The sequence below is a fragment of the Ochotona princeps genome, chromosome 2 (assembly GCF_030435755.1).
Source record: "Ochotona princeps isolate mOchPri1 chromosome 2, mOchPri1.hap1, whole genome shotgun sequence".
Classification (NCBI taxonomy): Eukaryota; Metazoa; Chordata; class Mammalia; order Lagomorpha; family Ochotonidae; genus Ochotona; species Ochotona princeps.
This window is the reverse complement of record NC_080833.1, coordinates 31,908,057-31,932,954: the sequence shown is the minus strand read 5'-3', so window position 1 is coordinate 31,932,954 and position 24,898 is coordinate 31,908,057. Positions and strand designations below refer to the sequence as shown.

Sequence of the window (24,898 nt, the reverse complement as noted above, 5' to 3'; positions counted from 1 at the left end):
CCAGCAGAGTGTTTATTTGGTTTACTTCTCTATCTGCCTTTCAAATAAATAAATATTAAAAAATAAACACAGTGTTTTTTTGGTCATCCATACACATGTGGTGTATATAAGAACGTGTGTCTACTTACAAAGTTACTGGTTTAGGGCCACTGTGGTGGCACAGGGGAGTAGCTACTTGTGATGCCAGCAATTCATATGGAAGTGCTAGTCTAAATGCCAGTTGCTCTGTTTCTGACCCAGTTCCCTGCTAATGTGCCTGGGAAAGTAGCAGAAGATGGCCAAGTGCTTGGACCCCTGCCATCCATGTGAGAGACCTAGATGGTGTCACCCAGCCCTGGCTATCACAGGAATTGGAAAAGTAAGCCAGCAGATGGAAGATATCTCTCTCTCTCTCTCATTGTGTATGTGTCCCTTCCTGTTTTCTGCTACATAGATAAATAAATAAATAAATAAATAAGCAAGCAAGCAAGCTGCTAGGTCAGTATACCTTTGGTAAAAAGGTTTTCCAAGGTTTGCAAAGTAACCTTCGGTCAACCCTCCCCCACATTTGATGTGGTTATTGTTTTCTTCCTTGCTGACCAAGTAGGGAAAGGAGATATTGACCTTTGACATGAAGCCTTCTATTGTTAATGAAACTAGTATCTTTGTGTGACTTTATTAGACATTGTCTAAAGATTTGCCTATTTATTCATTTGAAAGGCTGGGGGTGGGGGGAGGGAGAAAGAGAAGAAGAGATCCTTCGTTTGTAGGGCCAGACTGATCCAGGCTGAGGCCTGGAGCCAGGAACTCTGCCCTGATCTCCCACATGAATGGCCGCAGGAGCCTATAACACTCGGTTCATCCTGTGCTGCCTTCCTAGGTACATTAGCTGAAAGCCGATTGCAGTCAGAATTCATGAACCTCATACTCCCCATACAGGAAGTCAGCGATGCAAGCTGCAGCTTAATTTGCCACAACACAAACCCTGCAGACATTTCTGTCCCACAAATAATTATTTATTCATGTTCTCTTTCCATTTTATTGATTATACTGTCACTTCTTGTTGCTTTATCAGGTGTTTATTACCTATTATGGAAATTACAAATATCTTTTTTAATATGTTGTAAATATTTTTACCCAGTCTGTCGTTTTGCTTTTCAATTGTGAATGAAGTCTTTTGCTGTATCTAATGTTTTGTATTTGTGTGTAGTCAGATTTGTTCATCTTTTCCTTTAAAAGCAGTGAGGTCCAGTTCAGGCTTTGGAAGTTATTTTCCATCACCACTCTATAACTGCTCTCTGAGTTGTTGCACTTGGCATGGACTTGCTCATCTGTATGGTCTATATCTTTAACCCACATACATGTTTCTCTGTGTGTGATACATCGTCCTTATTTAAAGTAGTGTTCTCTACCTTGCCTCACCTGTGCCCCATTTTACTGCCTCATTTTCTTCATGTCACTTCATGCTGTTTGCCATATCATTTTATTTTACCTTTTTGCTTATTATTTTTATTTGAGAGAGAGAAAGAGAGAGAGAGAGATCTTCCATCCACTGTTTCACTCCCCTAAAACAGTCAAGACTGGGCCAGACCAGCACCAGTAACCAGAAACTCAATCCAGGTCTCCCATGTAGGTAACAGGGACCCAAGTATTTGAGCCATCATCTGTTTCCTCCCATGGTGCCCCTTAGCAGGAAGCTGGAATCAGAAGGGGAGCAAGAGCCTAAGCCCAGGCCATCTGATGTGGAATGCAAGTGTCCCAAACAACATCTTAACTGCTGTGCCATACATACACCTGCCCCTCCCTACTCGTTATTGTGTGTGCCCTGGTTAGACATGCAGGTCCATAGGGCAGCACCTTTTCTGTTCTGTTCAGTCTGAATACCCAGTGCCCAGAGCAGAACTCAACACAGAGAAAGCCCTTCTTTAGTAAATGAATGAGGAGACAGCCAGCTGGGTCCTAGTACTTTTGTTTAAGTAACTCATCCTTTTTCTGGTTATTAGGAATTCCATCCTATACAACGTTTTTTGTTTCTTCTTCTCATCATTGGTCCATTCAGTTTTTCTTCTTTCCTTTCTGTCTTCTACTTTATAATTCTCTCTGAAGTTGTCAGTTTTCAGTTCATTTGCTCTCCCCAGTGCTAAGGTGTGCCATCAATCTGTCCAGCTCACTGGGCTTTGCAGAGAAATCCATGTGCAGTTTCATGACTTTTTTGTTGTTGTGATTGCTGTCATTTTCTCACTTATTCATTTTTGTTTCCAACTTTATTCTGTCTTCTTCTCTGGTCATTTTGGTTTATTTTGTTCTTTTTCAGGGTCCTTATGTGCTCATGAGAGCCTTTAAAAATGATATTCCCCCCCTCCAAACTCAGCTCACAGATTCTGAAAAGGAGGGTTCCTGTGTCGTCTGTGCACTGCCGGCCCTCTTCTGGCCTCACTCTGGCCGTCATCCCCTTTGTTTCAGGGTCCATCGAAGAAAACATCTTTAAACGGTCGTGTGCATCAGTGACTTATTTTGTTGTTTTGCGTGTGTGTGTGTGTGTGTGTGTGTGTGTGTGTGTGTTGATTTCTACTTCTTCACTGAGAGCAGAGCCCATGGTCTACACAACTCATGCACTCATGAGTCTGAGGTCTCCCTGCAGGCCAAGACAAGGCATTTGAAAAACTGATTTCTCTGTCGCTTGAGTGTATGTGAAGGTCAGCTTAGACGTCAAACCTTCACAGCCCCCATGTTCCTTTCTGGGAGCCAGTCGCACTACTAGAGTTGAGCACTAAGGTGTTAGACTCTTGCTGTCCCTCTCCGTCCCCTCCTGGTCTCAGACATCCTGTAGCTCTGCAGTCCAGTGCAACAGCAGAGTCATGCCTTGGTGCCCCCTTTATTAAACCATGTTATATGCTCCTGCTTTATGTAACATTTTTGCCTTTTGGTTAAGATGAAGTGTGACTTTCTTTCATGACATTTGTCCCCATTTTACCACTTTTCCCCTGTGATGTCAGTGGTTTTTGCTAGTACATTTTAAGTTGCGCTACACCCAAACAGCCCTGGTTTCCTTTGACTCATCCTAGTCTTTTAACTTCAAATGAGAATATTTCATTTATTCACATTATTGTGCTCATTAATACATTTGGTCCCACTTTTGGTAACTTGTTTAGTCCCTTTTTTCTCCTTCCTAGTGACTATTCTCTGTCCTAACTCTTGCTAATTTTTTTTTCCTTCCTAACCTCTCCACCATGGAGTGATTTATGAGATCTATATTTTACTTTTCTCCTGGACATGATTATCCTGAAATTTGTCCAACAAGAATTCTAAGGTACCTAATTCTCCACAAGAAAGGCCCATCAATTTAGACATTTGTTTAGATTCCACTGCACCCTCTTCTCCTTCAACTGTTCCTCACTGTTTCTGGTGTAGCCTGTCTTGCCCTTTCTCAGGTTACTTATTTGGTGCATTTTTTATTTTGTTGGAGTAATCCCTTGAGTCATTCTTTTTTTTTTTAAGGAAGAGATAAATGGGCAGCTGCTATTTTCATACTTCTCTCTATGGCTTTGCAACTTGGCTGTGTAGCTGATCGCAGAGGTTTAACCCTTTGTCCTCAGAGCTCTGAGGTCTCTGCCCTGTTGCCCTCTAGCAGTTATAGATGTAGGTGTTAAGTCCAATGTCTCTCTGAGTCTCTGTATCTTTATAGAATTGACCTGCCCAACACAGTTCCCTGGGTAGCATTAGCACAACCTGTTGGTAGAGCAAGGAGACTTTTCTGCTTACCTGAGGAGGGAGAGTACCACCTCCACAGAGGTGGGTGTGTTCGTGAGGAGGGTGCAAGGTGAGTCTTGTTTGGGACTGGAGGTTTCCTTTGTGTATCATCAGAGTAGGGCTTGATGTCTGTGCAAGGACCACAGTCCTTAGCCCAAGACTGGTGTAAACAATGAGATGAGGGATTTGGAGGCAAGGCAAGGCCTTCAGAGAATCTTAGGACAATGAAAAATGGACTGAGACTTCCAGAATGATCCAAAATCAGTAAGCAAGCCACTTCCTGAGGCTTGAGTCTCTGGGATAGGAAAGTCAAACCATTGGAGACTGTTGGCCAGGCTGAGAATGCTCAGTTGACTCCCCCAACACCAACTTTGAGATTCACCCTTTATCCTTGAAGTTGAGGAGTTGTGTCCAGGCTGCAGAGGGAGTTTCCAGGTGTTTGGAAGGTGGGTCCTGACTGCCCAAGTGAGGTGGTATCAGCTTTGCTCTGGATGCATTTGCTGTCTCTCACACTCATCTATGCTTCCCCAGGCTTTCTGACCAGCTAGGGCTATGAAGGATCTGTTCTTATTTGCAATTTCAGTGACTTTTGAGGGAGAAGAGGTAAAACCAATGGGTCCAGTTTACCATCTCAGAGCTCTAACATGGCCATGCCATTCTCTAGGGACCCAGATGTAGGTGTAACAGGGCATCTCAGCTGTCACTGTCACTCAGGACATCAGAGCTGGCACAGGCATTGTGGGCCACAACATGGAGCCCAGCTACTTGAGAGTCACAACTCTCACCCTGACCATATTAGGACAGTCTCTGGCCTCGCTGCACCTCAAGACCAGGTGTAGGCTCCTTCTCAAGCTCTTGCCCCTACCTGTCCCTCTGTGCTTTTGCCACTCATGCAATTTCTTGAACATTCCAGCCATCAGGGCTTAGCCTAATCCCTTTGAAATATCTCTATCCTCTCCTCTCCTCTCGCTACATTTAGACACCATCAGAACTGACTTCCACTGTCAATCTCTTAAGCATAGACATTGAGGCGTGGCCACCCTTGATTACAACTAGTCCATGTCTAACCACACAGAGCACTGAATACACTGTGGAGTGAGGGTACCAGACGTACTCTGTGCTGCCTATTGGGGGGTCAGGATGGCAAGCTGACTAGGCATGAGCTGCATGCAATCTGGAAGGTCTTTCAGTTTGCGGTGTCTCTATACACAGCAGGCACTGACATTCATGTCTTGAGAAGCACAGCAAAGGCTGGGAGTGAGGCCATCATGGACAGAGTTTGCAGAGAACATGTTCTAAGAAACCGGTGTTTGCACACAGGGAAGCCTGCAGCCCCGCCATGTGTATTAATAACTGACATCTACCTGAGGGTGTGGGGTTAGCTCCAAGGGTATTGGGAAACTGGGGGTCAGGAATGGTTAGGGTGAAGTGAGTGGCTGGCATGATGTTGCCCTCAGTGACCTGTTCAGTGACCTGATCAGTAGTGATCTGTGGTTGTGCCCAGGCAGAGAAGGGTGACAACACCTCTGGGTGCAGGTTATGGGGTTCCACCCCAGGATGACAAACACAGTAACCATGCAGGCAACCCCCATGCCAAGCATTGGCCTGGACACTGACTCATTCAGATCCTGGGAGGCCCTGCAGGTCTTAGCTCCTCTGTTGAGGTGTGGCAACTTTGCAAAGCCACAGAATCACAAGTAGCAGCACTTGAGGCCAGGTGTCATAACCCTAGCAGCCACACTGCCTGGCGCAGGCCAACCATGGCACACTTCACAGAGGGCAGTGCAGATGTGACATGCCTAGTGGGATTGAGCTAAAATGACTTGCAGCTTCCTGCCTGGTAAAGTGCTGTCCTTTTCTTATTTCATTCTTACAACAGTCTGACAAATCAGTGATGAAAAACCCATACTCAGGAGAGTGTTTTGGATGTTCTCACCAGGAAAACGTGAGAAAGGCCTGGGAAGATGGAGATGCCAGTTACTCTGCCCTGGATCCTGTGTGTACACATCTGACAACATCACACTGTACAACAATTGCATGTTGATTTTTTAAAATGCTTTTAAAAATTAAAATATTCAATGGCAAACTTTTTTTCATGAAAATGCAAGTATGATACATATAAAACATGCTACCTGGTAGATTTTTAAGTAGGGACTCATCTGTAAAACAATTGACATATTCAATTTTAAAATTTATTTGAAAGAGATACAAACAAAGGAGAGACAGACCTCCCATCTGGTGGTTCACTCTGTAAATGGCTGCAGTGGCCGGGGCCAGACCAGACTCAAGCCAGGAGTCGGGAGCTTTACCTGGGTCTCCCATGTGGGGGCAGGGATCCAAACACCTGGGCCATCCTCTGCCGCTTTCCCAAGCCATTAGCAAGGAGCTGGATTGAAAGGACTCAAACCAGCACCTATAGGAGATGCAAGTATTGCAGGTGATGGCTTAACCCTCTGGGCTGCAATCCTAGTCCCTATCCTTGATTTGAGGAGGATTACTAAAATCCTGAAGTCCTCACCGTCTGTGTATGGAGATGTGTCTTTGAATACAAATATGAATGTGTGAATGACGAAACAAAGACCCTGTGATGGCCTCATCCAACCTGAGTTCCCACTCTGTGCCCAAACTCCCTTTGGCCCTGAAGGCTCTGCCTGGTGTTGTGCCTCAGGGGTCCTGGTGAGCCTTACACTGCGCAGTGTGTCTCTGAATGTGAGTTGCTTTGGCAAGTTACATTCATTTTCTCATGCTGTGTGGCAGATTACTTCAAATGCAGTGACTTAAAAAGGGGCCTATTTGCTGGTACACAGTTCTGAAGAGCAGATAGAACAAACGTTGATCCTGGAGGTGCTGCTGTTCCGTTCAGCAACTGGGGCCCATGTTTTCCTCCAAAAACTCTGGCATAAGTGCTGCCTTTCCCAGTTCATTCATGTTGCTAGCATTGTCCAACTCCCTGTGGTTTCAGGAACTAGGGCCAGCCTCCTGGCTTACCTGTCAATGGGGAGGGTTGCTCTGTTTCTCACGTCTACCTGTCCCCTCCATCACCCCCCAGTCTTTCTCGTATGGCTTTGTTTACCTCAGGCCAATGAGGACACATGGATATATTCTCTGGTTCTAACCTCTTTGACTTCCTTCTCTGGAACCTGCATGGTCAAGGTTGCCCTGATCTCCCAGTCTGAAAACCACCTACTTACCTCCCTGTTCCTAGCCCTAGAAATTAACAGGGCCTGGATCCCAGGAGAGCAGGGAATCTGGGGATCCTTCTGGAATGCTGGTGGAAGAGCAACTTTAGACAGATAGATAGAACATAGTGACGAAGGGGCCATCACCATGCAGTGCTGCCTCCCTGTGGACCATGGGGGTCAAGGCCCTGCATCTTGGGAAGCCTTGAGGGCTTGGGGCCTCCTGGGGCCAGATACAGATAGTTCTTGGGTCTAGAGAGATGAGCGGAGGAGAATACTGTTTAACCAGAGCCTTTGACCATCCCCTACAGGATTCTTCAAAATCCAGACACAGCAGCCCTGAACTAGCTCATGGAGGAGCCTCCTGAGGTCCCGATCAGGCAAGCCGTCCCCTCTAGAGGGAAGCACGGCATGCAGGAGGCGGGTGGCTGCAGCAGGAGTGGACATGAACGCTGGCTTCCAACAAGAACAGCGTTTTAGTTTTGGTCATCGGAAGTGGTGCCTCCAGCACAGGTAAGTGATGAGGCTGCTGTTCCTCAACGTGCATGCCAAAAGTGCTGTAGTCTTTCTTGCCTGAGTTTGCTTCTTGTGTTCTTCCTCATAAAAAAGCATTATTGCAGTGATGGTGATGATGGTGGTGATGACCAGGAAGTCCTTGAAGCAGCAGTGGTCAGGAGCTGGAGCCCTTGAGTACTCTCCCACTGTCACTGCTTCCCAGTCTGGGTGACTTGAAATGGTGGGTCCTCTGTTTCCATTCTGTCCCTGGTAAAGTACACAGCCTCCCCGAGCTCTGGTCCAAAATGGCCTACTTCTCTCCAGGGCTCCACTCTCCTCCCTCCTTGCCCTGCACCTCATGATTCTCCTTGTCTGAAACCCTTCCCACCCTTCCTATTAGCTGTTCTAGCTGAGTCACCCAGAGCTCCCTTCTCCATGGTGAAGGGTTCAGAGGACACCAGGTCAGGGGAGTGACTTTTGCTTTTTGCTATGAGTTAGACTCACCTGTGGAGTTTCAGAAATTCCTGCATGGTGGTGGTGGTGGGAGGCACCAGAGCATGGAGGGCTGGCGGCCCAGCAACTGGAGGAGCATTTGTACCTCCCTGGCTCTTGGTGTGTACGTCGTGGCTTCAGCTTTCACGTTCAGGCTGCAGACCAGGCAAGGGGTGCGACGTGAGGAGCTGTCAGATCAGAGGTAACCACCTTACATGTTTTGTCCAAGACCTGCGGGGTGGAGTCAGGGAAGTCTGATATCAAAACCAGCAGAAAACATTAATTCCTTGGCCCGCACAAGCGCTCCACGTCACTCTCGAGGATGGGGTCCCAGGAACATTAATTTTGCTCATGGCACAGCCCAGATTTAGAGAGTTGAGACCCCCATGCTGTCCTGTGTTTGGGTGAATGGACTTGGCATGATGTTCGTGTGGGCACTCCCTAGCCTGGGGGTTGGGGCGGGAGCGTGAGCAGTAATTCATTCCCTTCCTGGAGAGCTGATGTTTGCTCACCACCTCAGAGGTGATATTCTTGGAGCTGCTTACAGCCCCTCAGCAGCATTCTCTGGGTCCTCCAGACCCTGGCCTTGATGGGGCTTCTCCTAGGAGGTAAAGCAGCACTTCTCTAGACTCCAAGGCAGAAGAGGCAGGCATTGGAGCCTCACTCTGAGGGAGGATGTGTAGTGCATTGCTTACTGATGTGGGCTGCCCGCAGTCTAGATCTCAGCTGGGACTCAAGCCAGGTTTTGCTGGCATTCCAAGCAGATTGCTTATCTTTCTACTTCAGTTTTCTCATGTATGAGAGAGAGTGGTGGTCGCCACCTCACAGGGAGAATCTAAAGACCCCCTAGAATGCTGCCAGACACACAGTACGGACTATCCCCCACCCCCGAGATGGGAGAAGCCCCTTAGCCTCCACCTTGCCATGCCAGCTGCAGCACACCAAAGTCATGCTCTGCCCTGTGCTCCCAGCACTGAGCACCCTGAATTGGGAGGACCAACTCTGGCTACTGCACAGCAGCCTGCCACAGTACAGACAAGTCCCAGTGCCGCAGACCCTGTAGCCTCTTGAGTAGAAGACTAGAAGGCTGAACACTGAGAGTTAATGAGAGTCACAAGGCCAGTACTGTGGCATAGCCAGTAAAGCTAGCTCCTGCAATGGCAGCATCCCACATGGTTGATAGTTTGTGTTCTGCCTGCTTCATCCAGCTCACTACTAATGGCCTGGGGAAAGCACTGGAAAATTGCCCAAGTGCTTAGGCCCCTGAGTCCATGCGGGAGATCCACATGAAGCTCCTGGAGTCGGCCTGGCTCTGTATTGGTCATTGTACTCATCTTGGGGAGTTAAACCAGTGGTTGTAAGATCTTTCACTCTGTATTTGTGTGACTCTGGCACAGTTGCTCAGCAAACTATCCTCTGCCTTATAGTCCCAGCATCCCATATAAGTGCCTCTTCTAGTCCCGGGTGCTCTACTTTTGATCTAACTCCCTGCTCATGTGTCTGGGAAAGCAGCAAAGGATGGCCCAAGTCTTGGAACCCTGCCACCTATGTGGGAGACCTGGAAGGGGCTCCTGGCTCCCAGCTTCAAATGGGCAGCTCCAGCTGCCTTTGGCATAGGACATGCCTGAGTATGCTAACTTGTGTGGTTTTACACCAGCATCTGCCACCCTGAACCTAACAAAGACACCTTGCAAGTGCTTCAGTCTTTCCAGTTGAAGATGCATTTCAGCACTGGAGCCCAGGATGTGCCAGCAACACCATTGGGTCCTACCCTGAGTCTAACAGTGTATAGTGAGGTCATGTTTGCATGTGCACTTTCTGCTCTGCACTTCACCGGAGGCCAATGGTAATTTTAGAATAGAACTCTCCTGTTGTGTTTGAAGAGCCTCCAAAGCTGCTCCATGGCACATGATTTGAAAAACACCCCTTCCACTAGTTTATCATCTCAGTGTTTAAGGACACAGAAGGAGGATGGAGAACTGAGGTTAGGCGACAGAGGAGGGAGTCATGAAAGAGATGGGAGACACAGGGTGATGCTGTCTGCACAGTGCAGGCTGGAGTCACTGGCAGGAAGAACCCATATAGAAATGCCCTTAGGCCACACACAAGAGGCCCCAGAGCTGCGCTTGAGATGTCGCCAAGAAATTTCTCAACATTTCCTCTCTCTCTCTCTCTCTCTCTCTCTCTCTCTCTCTCTCTCTCTCTCCCTCTCTTTCTCTTTTTCTCTTTAAAAGAGAGGAATAGAAAGAGACAGGGAAAAAAGATCTTCCATCTGCTGGTTCATGTCCGCCAAATGACTACAACAGCTAGGGCTGGGTCACACTGAAACCAGGGGCCTAGAATTCCATCCAGATCTTCTACACGGGTGGCAGGGACCCAAATATTTGAGCCATCTTCACTGCCTTCCAAAGCCCATTAGCAGAGAGCTGGACTGGAAGCAGAACAACCAGGACATGCGCCAAGTATTCTGATATAGTCTGCAGGTGCCATGCTGTGCATCCCAGTGCTCCAAGCAGAGCTCTGCCAGGTTGCTTGGATGATACCAACCATCACCTGGGAGTTCTGGAAGAGCAGCATGGAGAGAACACACAGAGACTGGGGGCCCAGGACTTACTCCTCATAGGCCTGTTAGGTCTTGATGGCCACTCGGGAGATCAAGGTGTGGGACAGAGGAGAAGAAGAGGGAAAGATGAGGGCACTGCCCAGGCCAGTTGCTGAACTAGCGTGGCATAGAAGGGACTTGGAAGGGGGTGGGCATAAAGGTCCCAAGGCAGTGGCAGCTGGAATGGGGCAGTGGCTGCAGGCATTCGAGGCAAAGCACACAGACCCAGGAATAAAACCCAGGAGTCCCACCTCAGGCCACCTGCTCTTCCCACAGCCAGTGCAGAGAAGGGAGGGTGGAGGACCAGCAGGGGCCCCATGGGAGCCAAAGCCCCAGTCTTCTCTGAGGGTTTGCTGCTCACCCCATCGAGAAAGAACATTTTTAGATTTTTTTGAATAGGGTGACCTCACTTTTCTCTTATTTACATAGCCCTGTTTGTTTACATAGCCCTCCCAAAATAGCCAGCGTGTGCTAAGCTTAGCACGCTCTCTCCCACCATGGCCAGTGGCAGTGCCGCTGTGTGGGGAGAAACACCTTTTTCATCTCAGAGAGGGGCAGCCTTGTTTCCGAGGGCAGAAGGGAGCAAAACAGGACAGGTAGGAAGTTTCATGGTTTCTCACGTCGCTTCTCCAAAATAGCCCTGCTATTGCCACCTACTTCCTGTCCGCCTCAACCTGGGACAGGCGACCCATGTCCTGCGAACACACATGGAGGCTGGCAGACATGTCCCACCCTGGAGACCTCGACCCGGGGCAAGGGAACCATAGGGTGTGCAGCCTGGCTTTGTGTGGTCTTGGACAAGCTACCTTGCATCTCTGTGCCCCCTCTTCCAGCTACAGAGACTAGAAACATTTACCGTGCAGGCAGAAGAAAAGGGTCAGCAGCTGATCCTGTGGCCTTCACACACAATGACACTATTGCCACTATTGGTCCTCCACCAGAACATCTGTAGCACCCTCTCATCCGCTCACCCTTCCACCTGTTAGCTGCACCAGCCCCACCCCCACTGCATCCCAGAGGGACAGTAAGGTGAGGACAGATCTAGTCATGGGAACCTGCAAACTATTGCTCTTGGCAGGACAGATTGTCCCCATTGTGGCTTTGCAAGCCACACAGTCTCTGTAGCCACTCTACGCTTCCGCCGGGAAGTCAATTGCAGATGGTGTATAGGGAATCATATGGCCACACTCCAGCAAAATAGGCAGCATCTGGGTCCACCAACCCCTGACATATGGGTTGAATCCAGACTCCTAGCTCAGCATTCCTGGTCCTGCCCTTTTCTGTAGTTGCTCCTCCAGCATGCATCCTCCTCCTGCCCCACTGCTGCAGGAAGCTCCTTTAATCTTTGTCAGTGCTGTTCCTTCTCTCTGAATTGCCCTACACTGTCCCCACCAGTCCCCTTCCCCATGGCATGGGGAGCCCCAGCTCTGGGATTCCCAGGTGTCTTGCTTCTATGCTGATCACACTAACAAGAACCACCTCCAGGCCCCCTTGCCCCGTTGCAGGCCTCCTGTCTTTCTGCCCTGCATGCCTGCATGGGTGCCAGGTGTTTCTGGTGCTGAGGAAGTCTTTGGTGCTGAACCAAAGCTCTGCAAGCAGGCTGTCTGCCCTCTGGGGACTTGCATCTGGTTAGAAAGCTAGGACCGGGCACCAGGGGCCTGGTAAGCCAGACTGTGGGTGGTGTCCCAACCAGTGGTGTTCTGAACTCTGGGAACCTTTTAGAGGGGGGAAGGCAGAAAGGCTCCCCAGGCTGGGGAAATGAGGAGAGGCAAGTGGAATCTGGGTGATGAGTAGGCAGATTGCATGGGCTTTCCTGCAGGAGTGAGAAAGGGGTAGGGTAGGAGTGTGGAGCAGGGCTAGGATCTCACCAGAGAAGAAGAGATCATGAGAGAGTGGAGACTTTGTTTTATGAGCCAGATCTTCTCCAAGAGTGGTCCACACAACCCTCAACAGAATTAGCTGGGATGCTGCTGCTGTTTTACAGAGCAGATCCCAGGGCCTTGTCCCAGTGTGGAGGCTGGGAAACTGACTGGGTAAAGGATTCTGTGAAGGAGGAAGAAGGCTGCAGCCCAGGCACAGGCATCATTCAGGCCAGCGTCACCTAGAAAAAGCAGGACAAAGGACTCTCCCAGCTTCAGCCAGGAAAGGAGAGGCAGGGATGCAGAATTCCCCTCGGGGTCCACATTCACTGGGGAGGGGTTACGATGCTTCATTGGAACACCCATATTCCATATCAGAGTTCCTGGGAGCACCACTCCCAGCTTTCTGCTATTGCACACCCTGGGAGGCAGCCAGTGATAGCTCAAGTTACTGGGCCCTGCCACCATGTCTGAGACCCTGATTGAGTTCCAGGCTCTGCGTTTGGCCTGGCTCAGACTCAGCTAGTGTGGAAATTCGGGGACTGAATCAGTGAATGGAATAATGGAAGATGTGTGTGTATGTGTGTGTGTGTGTGTGTGTGCGCGCATGCCTCTCAAATAAATGAAAACAAATCTTAAAAGTAAATAAATTTTCCTCTCAAAGAGTAGATAAGGACATTGAGTTCAAATACAGCACATAAGTTGTCTAGGGTGGTCATGGTGTCGATTACTTACAGTCATGTGACAACTAGTTGTGGAGGAGGCTTCTCTCACACTTAATGTCAGGGCCTGGAATGGTGCTAGGAGCTCCATAGAGAAGGGATAGGCCATGTGGAGTGCCCCTGCTACACAGTGCGTATTGATCAATCATTACTTAGTGGACAAGGGAAAGGCTGGAGTAAGAGTCACATAGATGGATGGTTGGATGAGTGGATGGATGGATGAATGGATGGGATGGGTGGGTGGATAGATGGGTGAGTGGATTGATGAGTAGATAGATGGGTGCATGGGTGGAAGGATTGATGAGAGAATGGATGAAAAGGTGGAAGGGTGGGATGGAGGATGGGTGGGTAAAGAGATGGATGGATGGATAGATAGATGGATAACTATCAGGGGATCTTTGAGAGCCAGGTTCAGAGGCAGCTCTTCCATTGCAATCCTGACGCTTAAGGGTGTGCTGGAATCTGAGGCCAAGGGCAGACATGGTGAGATTGGCACTAAGCATATTAAATCACTAAGGTGTCCAGCACCTGGAAGTACAACATTGGGGAATTCCCAACAGTGCAGGTAATGTGTGTGCCTATTAAAGCCGCTTGGAAGACAAGCTGAGAAATGCTGAGATGGGGATCAAAAAAATGCTGAGAATAGGGATCACAGCCTGGGGAAGATGCACAGCATCTAGGAAGCCAAGGACCAGAGATGTGCTCAGGGAGGGGAGGGCAGGAGAAGGGACCTTAAGCAAGCCATTCACCCAGTAATCAACCTAGTGGCAACCCCTCTTTAGAATAAAGCCTGCTGACCTAACAGGACATGTGCCATATAGATAAAAATGGCAATCAAAATAAAACTCAGATCACAAGCTTCTATTTGCTTGTGATCACACTCCCAGGTGTGTAAGCATCATGAGAACTGGTGCTGCCTGCCCCACATGTCAGGACAAGCCCTGCCCGTCTGCTGTCCTGGGAATCATGTGTGGCTCCAGAGTCCTCTCTCTCCTCCCTGTGTCTGTCTTAGCACCGGGTCCTCTCCCACTGTACCTCTCCCTTTGGATGTTCAACAGAAATTCATCATTGGTAATGAAATTGGGTCAAGGGAACTCAGTCGAGGCCTCTAAACCCAGCCAGACCTTGGAGTGAGTGACATGCTGCAGAACTTCTCAGCCTAGGCAGAGATTCAACTCCTGCACCTGCAATTCAGGCCTGAAAATGGGGTGGGGATGGCTTGGCCAGCCTGGGTCCTTCCAGCAGTCCACTCTGAACCAGCCCTCCTTGGCTACCTCTGGGACTTGGCTCTCCTAGGACAGCTCTGCCTATGTCAGAACAGGCACTAAAGCCCAGGTGTCAGGGTGTTTCCTCCAGAAGGTTCTAAAAATACATCTAGGCACCTCCTAGCTGACTTCCGGAGCCTTTAGTCTCTCCTTCTATTAACCTGACAGGTGTCTTGACTCTCACCCTTCCTCCCACTCTAACATACATAGCAGTCACAGGGCCACCACAACCACAGTCACCACCCCCCGCCATCCTTGAAGAGCCAAGTCAACCTTAATTCAGCTCTGCTGACACACAAGGAGCCAGAAACTCTCCCCAGGTTTCAAAACACAAAATTGCCTGCCTCTCAGGTCTGTGTTCTCGTAGGGGACATAGACACACATAGTGTCACTGCTGTATATTTTGCAAGGAGCTAAAGAAGCTATAAAATAGAATACTGCTATCTTTTCCTTAAGTGCAAGCTAGGTGCTATGATTTTGTAACCAGGTGGTCAAGATGAGTCCAAGGGAGGTGAGAGGCAAGTATGGCAGGTGTCAAGGCTGAGCGTGCTAAGTGGAGGAAGGCTAGAGAGGCAAAGGGACTGGAATAGCTAGTTGGGAAGGAGGGAGGCAGATGCTGAGAAGCCACAGGAAATCTGAACAAGGAATAACCTGTTGAACCCTGCACTATGGGGCCTACCTTGAAGGCCTACCTGGAGCATGCAAGGGAGCTGCACGAGGCCATCGAGGGAGCTGGTGCTGGAATGAGGAGGCCAGGGTGGTGGCTGAGGATGCCAAGGGAAACAGTGGGATGGCTGCAGTGGAGTGTGGAAGAGATGTGGTCTGCTTCCATGCCCACCATCACCAAGCAGGACAGTGCTAGGAAGGCATCCCTTGGACAGGGCTGCTACTGAGTGGCACAGGAAAAGCTCTATACTGTGCTATATTGAGCCTCACCCAGATGTACCCCTCCTTCAGCCCATCGACGTCCCCAAACCTCACTCTGCCTGTTTAGAAAAGGGCATCTTTGGACCTTCCAAGATCCTTTCTAGCTCAAGAAGTCATGATTTGAGCTCAGGTCACAGAGACTGGGGTGATCAGGGAAGGCTCAGAGGAAGATGGGGGTGGGCAAAGATGGGACTGAGACCAACTGGCTGAGAGGGATGGGGAAAGGACAGCCAGTCAGAGGGTGGTGAGGTGCAGGCAGTGGCAGGCAGATGCTGTTACCAGAACACAGGGTCTTGTGGGAGGGACCAGAAGTTTCCATGTTGGACAGCCCTGGCCGCTCGAAGTGATGCCCTTGCAATAAGCCAGCAGGGTCAGGACCCTTGAGCAGATTTTGCAAATACAGAGATGCTCGCTTAGGAGCACTTTCTGATGGACATGCTCAGGCAAGAAGGAGCGCGGTCTGGCTCTTAGCTGGGAGAGTTAGCCTCCTGGCCCATGTGGCACAGCCGGTAGAGCCTGCTGAGCCCAAGGAGGCTCTTCTGTGCGGCCACCAGCGTGCCAAGGCTGGTGGCTCTGGCTCTGGCACCATCCCGCAGAAGAACAAACAGCCCCCCTCCTCCTTCCCAGATAATGGCCCTCATTGAGCATTGTGTCCGTGGCCAGCGCCCAGCACTGGGCAGCCCAGCCTGGGTAAGTTTCCTCTCTTGGCTGCTTAGCAAAATATTTATACTATGCCTTTCTAGTAAGACGGTTCCTAGGAACCAGCAAGCAGAGAGCTGAAGCAGTGCGCCCCTCCCCAGTGACCCTGCTGCCAGCTCAGGGGAAGTCTGCCACTCACCCAGGGCACAAGCCTACCCTGCTCATGGCCTGCCAGGGCTGTTCGTAAACTGAGACACTGAGCTACAAGATTCTTAAAGGCACATCCAGCTCCAAAATCGTGGGTCCCCTCCAATGGAAGAAGGAGCTTCTTTCTCTTGTGATGTGGCGCAGAATGTGTCTGGCCCCTAGCATCTCACACAAGGTGTCTTGTGCTGGGAAGCACCTGTTGTCTGGGAACGGGGAGGGTGCAGGAGGCTGAAGATCAGAACTCTGCGGTCTGTCTACTTGTGTCCTTCTGCTGCTCCATCCCTGCATGGGGAAGGAGGAGTGTGAGCGTGGGGAAGAAGGGGTGTGAGTGTGGGGAAAAAGAGGTGTGGGCTGGCTCGCCCCAGCTCCAATACGAGATAAGTCTGCGCTACTCTTAGGGAATGCCCAGCGCAAGGAAAAATTTCCAGGGAGGCTACCTTCTGCTACCCCAGGGTTTATCTTAGAGGATGTGGGTTAGAAGTGCCCTGTGCGGTCCCTGGGACAAAATGAAAAACAATGAGTGAAAATCACATGACTTGATGTTAGGAAAGCATCTCAAACAATAGGTCCCAGAGCTGTTTGGACCCCAAACACACACACCCTTTGACCTGGGTTGCCTGTGCTGGGAATCCAGCCTATGGAACAACAGTGCTGTCTATAAAGATAGGTGTACAGAGAGTTCTTGTTGCAAGATTCCAGAGGAGAAAAAAAAAAACCATGAGGCTTGTACAAATAGAGCAGCAGGGAAAGTTAGAAGGTGTTATCTCCAAGCTACAGCCCCTCCCTCTGCTGCTAGCTAGGAGACAGATCCTGTCCTGTTCAGAAAGGAGGTGTGATCTGGGTGTCTGGGAAGCAGACTGGCCAAGGTTTACATCCAGATGCCACTGCTTACAGGTTGCAGGGCCCCACCTCTGACCATCAGTGTCCTCTTCAGGAAAGCAGGGATTGTAGAAGCATCCACCCTGTTGACTTGTAACCAAGTTGACAAGTGAGAGCAATCTGCAATATGTCTGGTATTTATTGATGGTTCAGAGTGGATGGCCTTTGATTTGGAAAGATCGTCCATGAAAACAGCAAAATGCAGGGAAGAGTACCAAGGGTGACCCAGCACAGTGGCATAGCAAGTTAATCTTTGGTATGATGCACTGGCATCCCATGTGGGCACTGTCCGAGTCCCAGCTGTTCCACTTCCTAATACAGCTCCCTGCTTTTGGCCTGGGAAAACAGAAGATGACGGCTTAAGTCCTTGGGCTCCTGATGCACGTGAGAACTCTGAAAAACAGAACTCTTGGTTTTGGGTTGGCCCAGATCTGGCCTTCACGGTCATTTGGGGAGTGAATCAGCAGAAGGGAGATCTCTGTTTCTCACTCTCTGTAACTCTGCCTTTCAAGTAAAGTAAATAAATCTTCAAAAAAATAAAACAACAAAACTGCCTACCATCTCACCCAACACCTACTCTCCTGAGAAAAGCCATCCCAGGGAATGAGTGTCCCAGGAGCCGTTCTCCGGAGCCAGAATGAGAGCTGGGTCAACGTGCCGTAGGACCCTGAGTTCCTGAGCCTCAGCCTTTGAGGTCCCATCTGGACAGTCTCCGAGTCCCTCCAGCCCGCCGTGTGACTGGATGGAAAGTCTATTGTTTACAGAATTTGCAGGCCATGACTTGTTCTTTCTGCAAGGGAAGAACAAAGACGTTGGTTGGTGGCTGGGTTTTACAGAAGTGCCATTGTCCTGCCATGGCATCCATTGGTGGTGCCCACTTGGTTCCATTTGGGGTTCTCCAAGTGTCTTCCCGCCCTGGCTCTGTGGATGTGAGCCACATCAACAAGGATGTCACAGCCCCTTTTTGAGATGGATTCTGCCTGCGCTGGGCCCAGATGTGCTCAGATCCGTGCACAACCACCCTTGAATAGAGGGGCACATGATAGGCTGAGGAAACCCCAGACTGGGAATGTGGGGGGAAGGGGTAACTGTCATGGATAGCAATCATCTCTCCCACTTGGGATACAGCCACCTGAGACAGGGTCTCTGGACTCCCTTATCTTAGCAGAGAAAAAGCACAATTGTTAAAGGGATCCTGGAGTTAACAAACTTAAAAAACTTCTCAACAACAAACAACAATAAAATAATTGTTAGCCAAACAACAACAAAATGATAATCATGTAAGAAACAGCAGTGAATTCACTACTGCTGCTTTCCACAAGTCTTAGCAAAGACGGTAGACACCCCTGAATAGCCACCCCTACCCCTGCCACCGACCCAGGAGCCCACTCCTTCCCATAGGCTACTGTGTGTACACCTGGCATTAGAACCCCGTGGCTGCTTCCTGAGTACTTGTTTCAGGCAGAGCAGGAGTAGACCTCAGGACCTGCCACCAAGGCTTGGCAGAGGGGGAGAGGGGACACCTTAGCCCTCTCTGTAAGTGACGCTTTCCTAACCAAACTCCTTGGTTGAGTCCAGGTCTTTGGCCTCATCTAAATGTCCACCCCAGCCAGCAGGGCAGTAAAGAATGTGACACTGGGAATCCTGCTACTTGTCCCATTGCTAGCCTGTGATCTGAGCAAGGTGATTTCCTCCCCTGGTTCGCAGTGACTTCATCTGTCCAACACAGGCCTTAAAGAGGATCCTGTTCCAGGAGCATTCTCACACCCTGAGGAAGCCTGACCTGGGCTTACCAGGGGAGGGCTACCAGAGCTGGCCAGGAGCAGGAGATGGGCACAGCCTTCCCTCTGCCCTCAATAACACACCTCCCAGGATGAGAGGTGGGGCTTCTTTCCCAGGTTCAAGATGAGAGTGATTTGGTTGGTTTTAGGATAAAACCTTTATTTCAACAGAAATTTGCTTAATGCAACAAAAACAGCCTATTGCTTGTGACGAGCCTGTGTTTAAACATGTCAAGTTCAAATAAGTATCCAAAGAATGATGTAAGTAGCAGGATGATGCGGTAGTATGAATTTCTAGCAGAACTTGAAGTGGTGGTTACCAGGTAGCTCAGTGTTTTCCAAACAGGAGCTGGTGACCTAAGGGGCAAGTCCACCTAACATTCTCAGATGCCATGGCACCAAATGCCCAAGCCAGTACAGGCCCATCAGAGTCCAGGAAATGACTAACTCCTCACTTTAAACAGCACAAGAGAGCTGAGTGTCATGGAGAGCTTTGCTTTTCCTGCAAAGCTGGTCAGTTTGTCATCAGGACTGAGGGAGAACATGCCTCTAACCATGTGGCCTTCCTTGCTTTGACTGGCAGGAAGCTGTCCACTGACTCCATGGCTCAAACAAAGCCACTGTGCACACCGCTCCCAATGACTAACTCATCTTCTATCCCTTCTGGTCTTTTTTTTAATGTTAGCAATTCTATTAAAGTTAACATTCCATGAGGTCATCCTCTTGCAAATCAAATTGCAAGCAATCTCAGGCAGACAAGCTATCATCTGTGTTCATGTCCTTTTTTTCCCTAACAGTTGTAAACATAACCACAAATGACACAGGCATCTTTAGAAACTCAACCCCACTGTCCATTTGGAATGGATAAGAAGGCGATTGCTTCTTTATTTCCTGGAACCCATGTTCCCAGAATCCTGCCTTGGTTTACATTGTTAGAGCTTGCTATCTTGATTTCTCACTGGTATAGTCCATCTGAGACTCTTCAAACTGAATAGGTGTAATGTATCTACCAGCATCCACCACACTGGTCAAGCCCTTTTCTTAGTCCAGGGACTTGCCATGTGACTCTCTGTAAAATATTTTCCCGAAGATTTTCTTTATTCTCCAGAGTAAAATAGCAATGTCTCAGTCTTCAAATGGCCATACCTGGGATTTTTTAAAAAGCAGCTATCAGTTCAGAATCATCAGAAACCAAACTAATTTTAACTCTGCAAGTTACCAAGCCCAAGGGGAGCCACTGGCACCTCATGATCACTCATACCCGAACCCCATGCCAGGTTGCCTCCTGATCCTCTAGCCCTAACCAGTTCCAGATGTGGCGTGGCAGGCTGACTTTGGACACAGTGGCATTTCCCATTCTGATCCAGATCTTATGTCTTCTGCTTTCCCTGGGCTTTCAGTCTACATTTGTGCTCCTTTTGAGTATGGGCCAACTCCCCCCGATGCTCTGTGGCATAGGGCATGCTAAAACATGTACTGTGATAACACACAGAAAGACAAAAAGGGAGCAAAGTGATTCATCATCCACCAGTCGGCGCAGACACAGGCTGCTCGTGGCTGGGGTTTCCTAGCCAGAGCTGTTTCCCTGTTGAGAAGATGCACGAGTTAAACTGCCAACAGTTGGGGTGGCCACTACCTGCTTCACACCCCCAAACCTGAAGTAGCCAAGCTCTGGGGACCTGCACCTCATTTTGAGCTTTGGGATCATCTCAGGGGTCAGACCCTCGCTGCAGAGGTGGGGTGTCAGGCCTGAGGTTTGATGTGTCTGCAGCTTTTCCTCGGGAAACCTTCGAAGTCCCATCCCACACATCATCAGGTCCTAAGGAAGGTGGCTTCCCATGCTGTGACAATGCTCTCCCCTCAGCCTACACTGCCCGGGTCCATATATCCATTGCTGGACCCTCACTGTCCACCCCTGGCGTATGGCAGCCAGCTCTGACCTGCATGAACTCACAGGCAGGATGACATCACGGGGTTAGGGCACTCTGAAAAGTGCCAGGAGATGCTGGCATTGTTAAGCAGATCATTGAAACCATGATGCTAAATGAATGAAATCAGACACAAAGGTGGTGATTGGTTGGTTCCAATGTTCAAAGAAGGAAAATTCTCAGAGACAGAGAAGGGCTGCTAGAGGCCTGGGGTGGAGTGGGAGGAGCAGAGTGGGCAATGTGGAGGGACTGCTAATGGGTATGGGGTTTCCTTTTGGAATGATAACAATGTTCTGGAATTTGTGGTGATGATTGCGCAACCCTGGGACAGTATTAAAAACCACTTAATTGTATACTGAAATGTTTCGTAGCATGTGAACTATGCATCAGTTTTTGACAAAAACCAATGACCAGTTCTCATCTAAAAACTTAAGTTTATGGAAGAAGCACTTAAAGTTTAGAAAATTCTATTAATTAACAAAATCAGTGTATTCTAATTTCAGAAATTAATGTCCTCCATTTTTACAGGAATTAACATGAACTATCCTTTAATGGTTTTTTTTTTCACTCACAATTATAACTAACTTTCTTCCTCCCTCTCTCCTTTCCTTTCTCCCTTCCACCACAGACACCACGAGTGTTTGCTTTGACAGGCACAGGGAACAAGCACAGCACCTGCTCAATAATTCTCACAGCCGGGAAGTGGGGCTGTAAAGCCATCAGTGCAGGGAGGGGATACGACAGGAAGTGTTGTCACAAAGGATCACAAAGTCAGCAGCCAGGAAGAGGAGACTTGTACACATGTGGAATCTAGAGCGAGTAACCTTGTCGAAGTCGAGCACTGGGCAGTGGTTGCCAGAGACTGGCAGCGAGAGAGGAGAAAGGGAGAGACAGACAGCAGGCAGAGAGGGATAGGGGGATGCCCAGGTAGTCCAGGCTGTGTGGCACCATGGGATGGCTACAGTGTCTAGTGCTTTGGAACTGTGAGCAGAGTTCAGTGCTCTCAGCGTGAAGAGCTGCCACGTGTCTGCACTGATAGGTCTGCTAAATGCTCTGGGGCATGCTGAGCACTCTGACTTCATCACAAAACAGTGCATTCAGGAATCAGAATGCCACTCCATGCCCCCTAACTATGTCTGCAGCTAGTGGGTGTCAATTCAAACCTAAATAGGAGGAGGCTTTGTGCCAGTAGTTGGGATGCCATGTTCACAGTGGAGGGCCTAGGTTCCATGCCTGGCTCTGACTCCTTTCTACAGCTTCCTGCTGAAGCAGAACCTGGGAGGCAGTGGTGCAGGCTCAAGTATTTGGGTCCCTGTCACCCCTGCAGGAATCCTGGCTTGAGCTCCTAGTTCCCAACTTCAGCCCTTGCCCAGCCATTGCAGGCATGTGGGGAATGAACTAGCCAATGGGAGAAAACACTCCTTCTCTCTCTCTCTCTCCCTCTCTTTACATTCCACATAAATTGATTTATAAAAAAAAAAAGAGGAAACAAACGAAAACAGATTGGCAGCTGGCCTTACCACAAGCAAGTGGAACTGTGAGTGAGCTGGACAGTAAGTCAGGAGTACCATCCTGTTTAGGAAAAGAGAAGACTCATATTTGGGCCAAAGCCTCTGGAGAAACCCACTTGGAGGAGCACAGGGCATGTTGGGAAGATGGGCAATCTAGGAAAGGGAGTGGGGATGCCTGCAGGCAGCAAGGACAACCGGGCACCCCAGGAGGCCACATCCATGTGTGCCCTGCCCCTGGCTGACGCAGCGCCCAGCACTCTGGCTGCCCTATATACCCCCTCCCCAGGACATGCCCCTGTGCCTCTCCATGTGTCTCACAGCTTCCCTGGACCACGTCCTGGGATGAGACACTGCTGCACTGATCCTGCCAGGCCAGACTGAGACCACAGTCGACAGAGGTTTTCCCAGATTCTGCTCCACCAGGGGAACTACAGGCTGTGCTGTTCAAGTTCAGAGACAGTGTGGGGGACAGGACATCAGGGTTTCAATGGCTGGGGGCCCAGATGTCCAGTGCAAGGTGACATGTGCAGAGGCTGGCACCACAGCACTCTAGAGGAAGGCAGGTAGGAAAGCCAGGCTTGTGGGCCAGAGTAGAGTCATATCTTTTACATCAGCAAACCCCTTCTGACCTCCTAAGGTCAGGGCTCCATACCTGTCCCAGCTAAGGAAGAGACATGAGTCACAGCCTAGGCAAAACATCCTTGGAAACACTCAGAGGAGAATCACAAGAAGTGGCCCAAGCTACTTTATACCTCTCTGAATGTTTTCTTATCTGTAAGATCAGCCTGTGAGAGGCTGGGCCTAGTGCCTCTTGGCTGTGCAGTGGCCATCCAGACAATAGATTTGCAGCTTAAGAAGACAGAAGCATCTGTAACCAACAGGATCTGTCTGTCAGCAAGGAGCTGGTGACTGTGAAAGTCCATGATAAGCTATGATCATGGCACCTGGGTAAGGTGGTGTTACTATTAGTAGTATTTGTTTTATTGCATTATTAACAAAATTGGAGGTGGGCACACAGTTGAGAAGAAGGTGGCACTGGTTCTGTCTAGCACAATGGAGCTATGTGGTGATGAGGATAATGTGGCTGGACCAGGAAGGAGGACCAGACAGTGGGGCCAAGGGATGAATCTGAACCCCAGCCGAGTGGTAAAGAGTTGGAGTGGAGGACAGGGAGGGGATGGAGGCCTAGAACAAAGGGTTGAATATCCAGACAGCCAGGTAGGAAGGCAAGTTGAACTTAGACTCCAAAGAAAAAGCCTGCCAGTGCCAGAAAGCGGGTGTCCTGTCGCCCAGCCTGAGTCCAGTGACTCCCTCAGGCCCAAAGCAGATCTTGTGGAGTGAGCAGGCCTTGGGCAGCTGGCATACCCAGACTATCAGTGGGAAGCAACATCCAGACAACCAGAGTGGGTGAGGTCCCCCAGAGCTCAGCCATTGTCACTGCCCCCTTTTCTAGCACAGAATGGAGGAGGACTTGTGTGGGTCCCCCCAACGAGATGGGAACAGTACAGGTTTCTAGGTCTCCAAGCCTGAACTGAATCTGAATTCTTATTCATTTTCTGGATTAGATGCTCCTGGGACTGCTTGTGGAGGCTGTGTGTGTGTGTGTGTGTGTGTGTGTGTGTGTGTGTGTGTGTGTGTCAGGGTGGTTGAGAGAGGTGGCCACTCACTTGCCTGGACTCCTAGCCCCGCCTCTTATTGAATGTGTACCCTGGTGCAAGTAATCTGGCCTTCTGTACCTTCGTTTTCTCATCTGGGAAATGGTTTCTTTTTGTTAAAGATTTATTTTTTTATTTGAAAGGCAGACTTACAGAGAAGGAGAAACAGACAGAGAGAATTTTCCAGCTGCTGGTTTACTCCACAAATGACCACAATGGCCAGAGCTAAGGTGAACCAATCTGAAGCCAAGAGCCAGGAGCTTCTTCCAGGTCTCCCATGTGGGTGCAGGAGCACAAAAACTCGAGCCATTCTCCACTGCTTTCTCAGTCCATAAGTAGGGAGTTGGGTTACCAGTGAAGCAACCAGGACATGAACCAGCATCCATATGGGATGACAGTGCTGTAAATCAGAGGATTATCCTATTGAACCACTACACAAGCCCCTGGGAGATGGATTTCAACCATCATTAGCTGGTTGGTAGGATTTGTTGGAAGGATTCAGGGTGTTCCAAGTGCTTAGCAGAGGCCTAGCACATAGTCAATGCCCAGGGATGTCAACCGCCATTGTCACTCTCCCAGTTGCTCTACAGTTTATCTCCTCATCATGAGATGTGATTCATTGTCCTTTAAGCCACCATTCCTTCACCAGGGTATAGCTGATCCTTCTTCTTTCTCCTGAATTAAATTAACTTGGGTTTGTTCTATAGGAGGAACACGGATGAAGTCAGGATCCATTTGACTTAGCATTTGTCCATTTAGCCATTCGCTCATTCACCTGTTCACAGTGTGCTGTGACAACCAATGACTTGTGCCCAGAACACTGGGAAACACAGCAGCAGGTCACAGAGGGCTTGTCTCTGCTCATACCCCCAGCGCTCAGCTGCCTGCTGGGTCTCGATGGTGGAAAGCACATGTGAGTTGTACACATGTGTGTTCTTGTAACCCACCCTTGGAAAATGGTTCTTGATACCTCCTTGCTCATGATAACGAAGAGTCCACTTGGGGTTTGGGAAGTGCCTGAGAAAGGC

General features: G+C 49.4%; 1 protein-coding gene across 3 annotated transcripts in view; it reads left to right on the top strand.

Annotated features, from left to right (window-relative positions):
• HIVEP3 (HIVEP zinc finger 3) overlaps positions 1-24,898 on the top strand; it is a 473,613-nt gene that overhangs the window by 382,370 nt on the left and 66,345 nt on the right. For all 3 annotated transcript variants that reach the window (XM_058679706.1, XM_058679694.1, XM_058679698.1), the window contains one exon: positions 7,220-7,421. The gene's annotated coding sequence lies outside the window, so the exon portion shown is untranslated. The remainder of the gene's footprint in view (positions 1-7,219; positions 7,422-24,898) is intronic.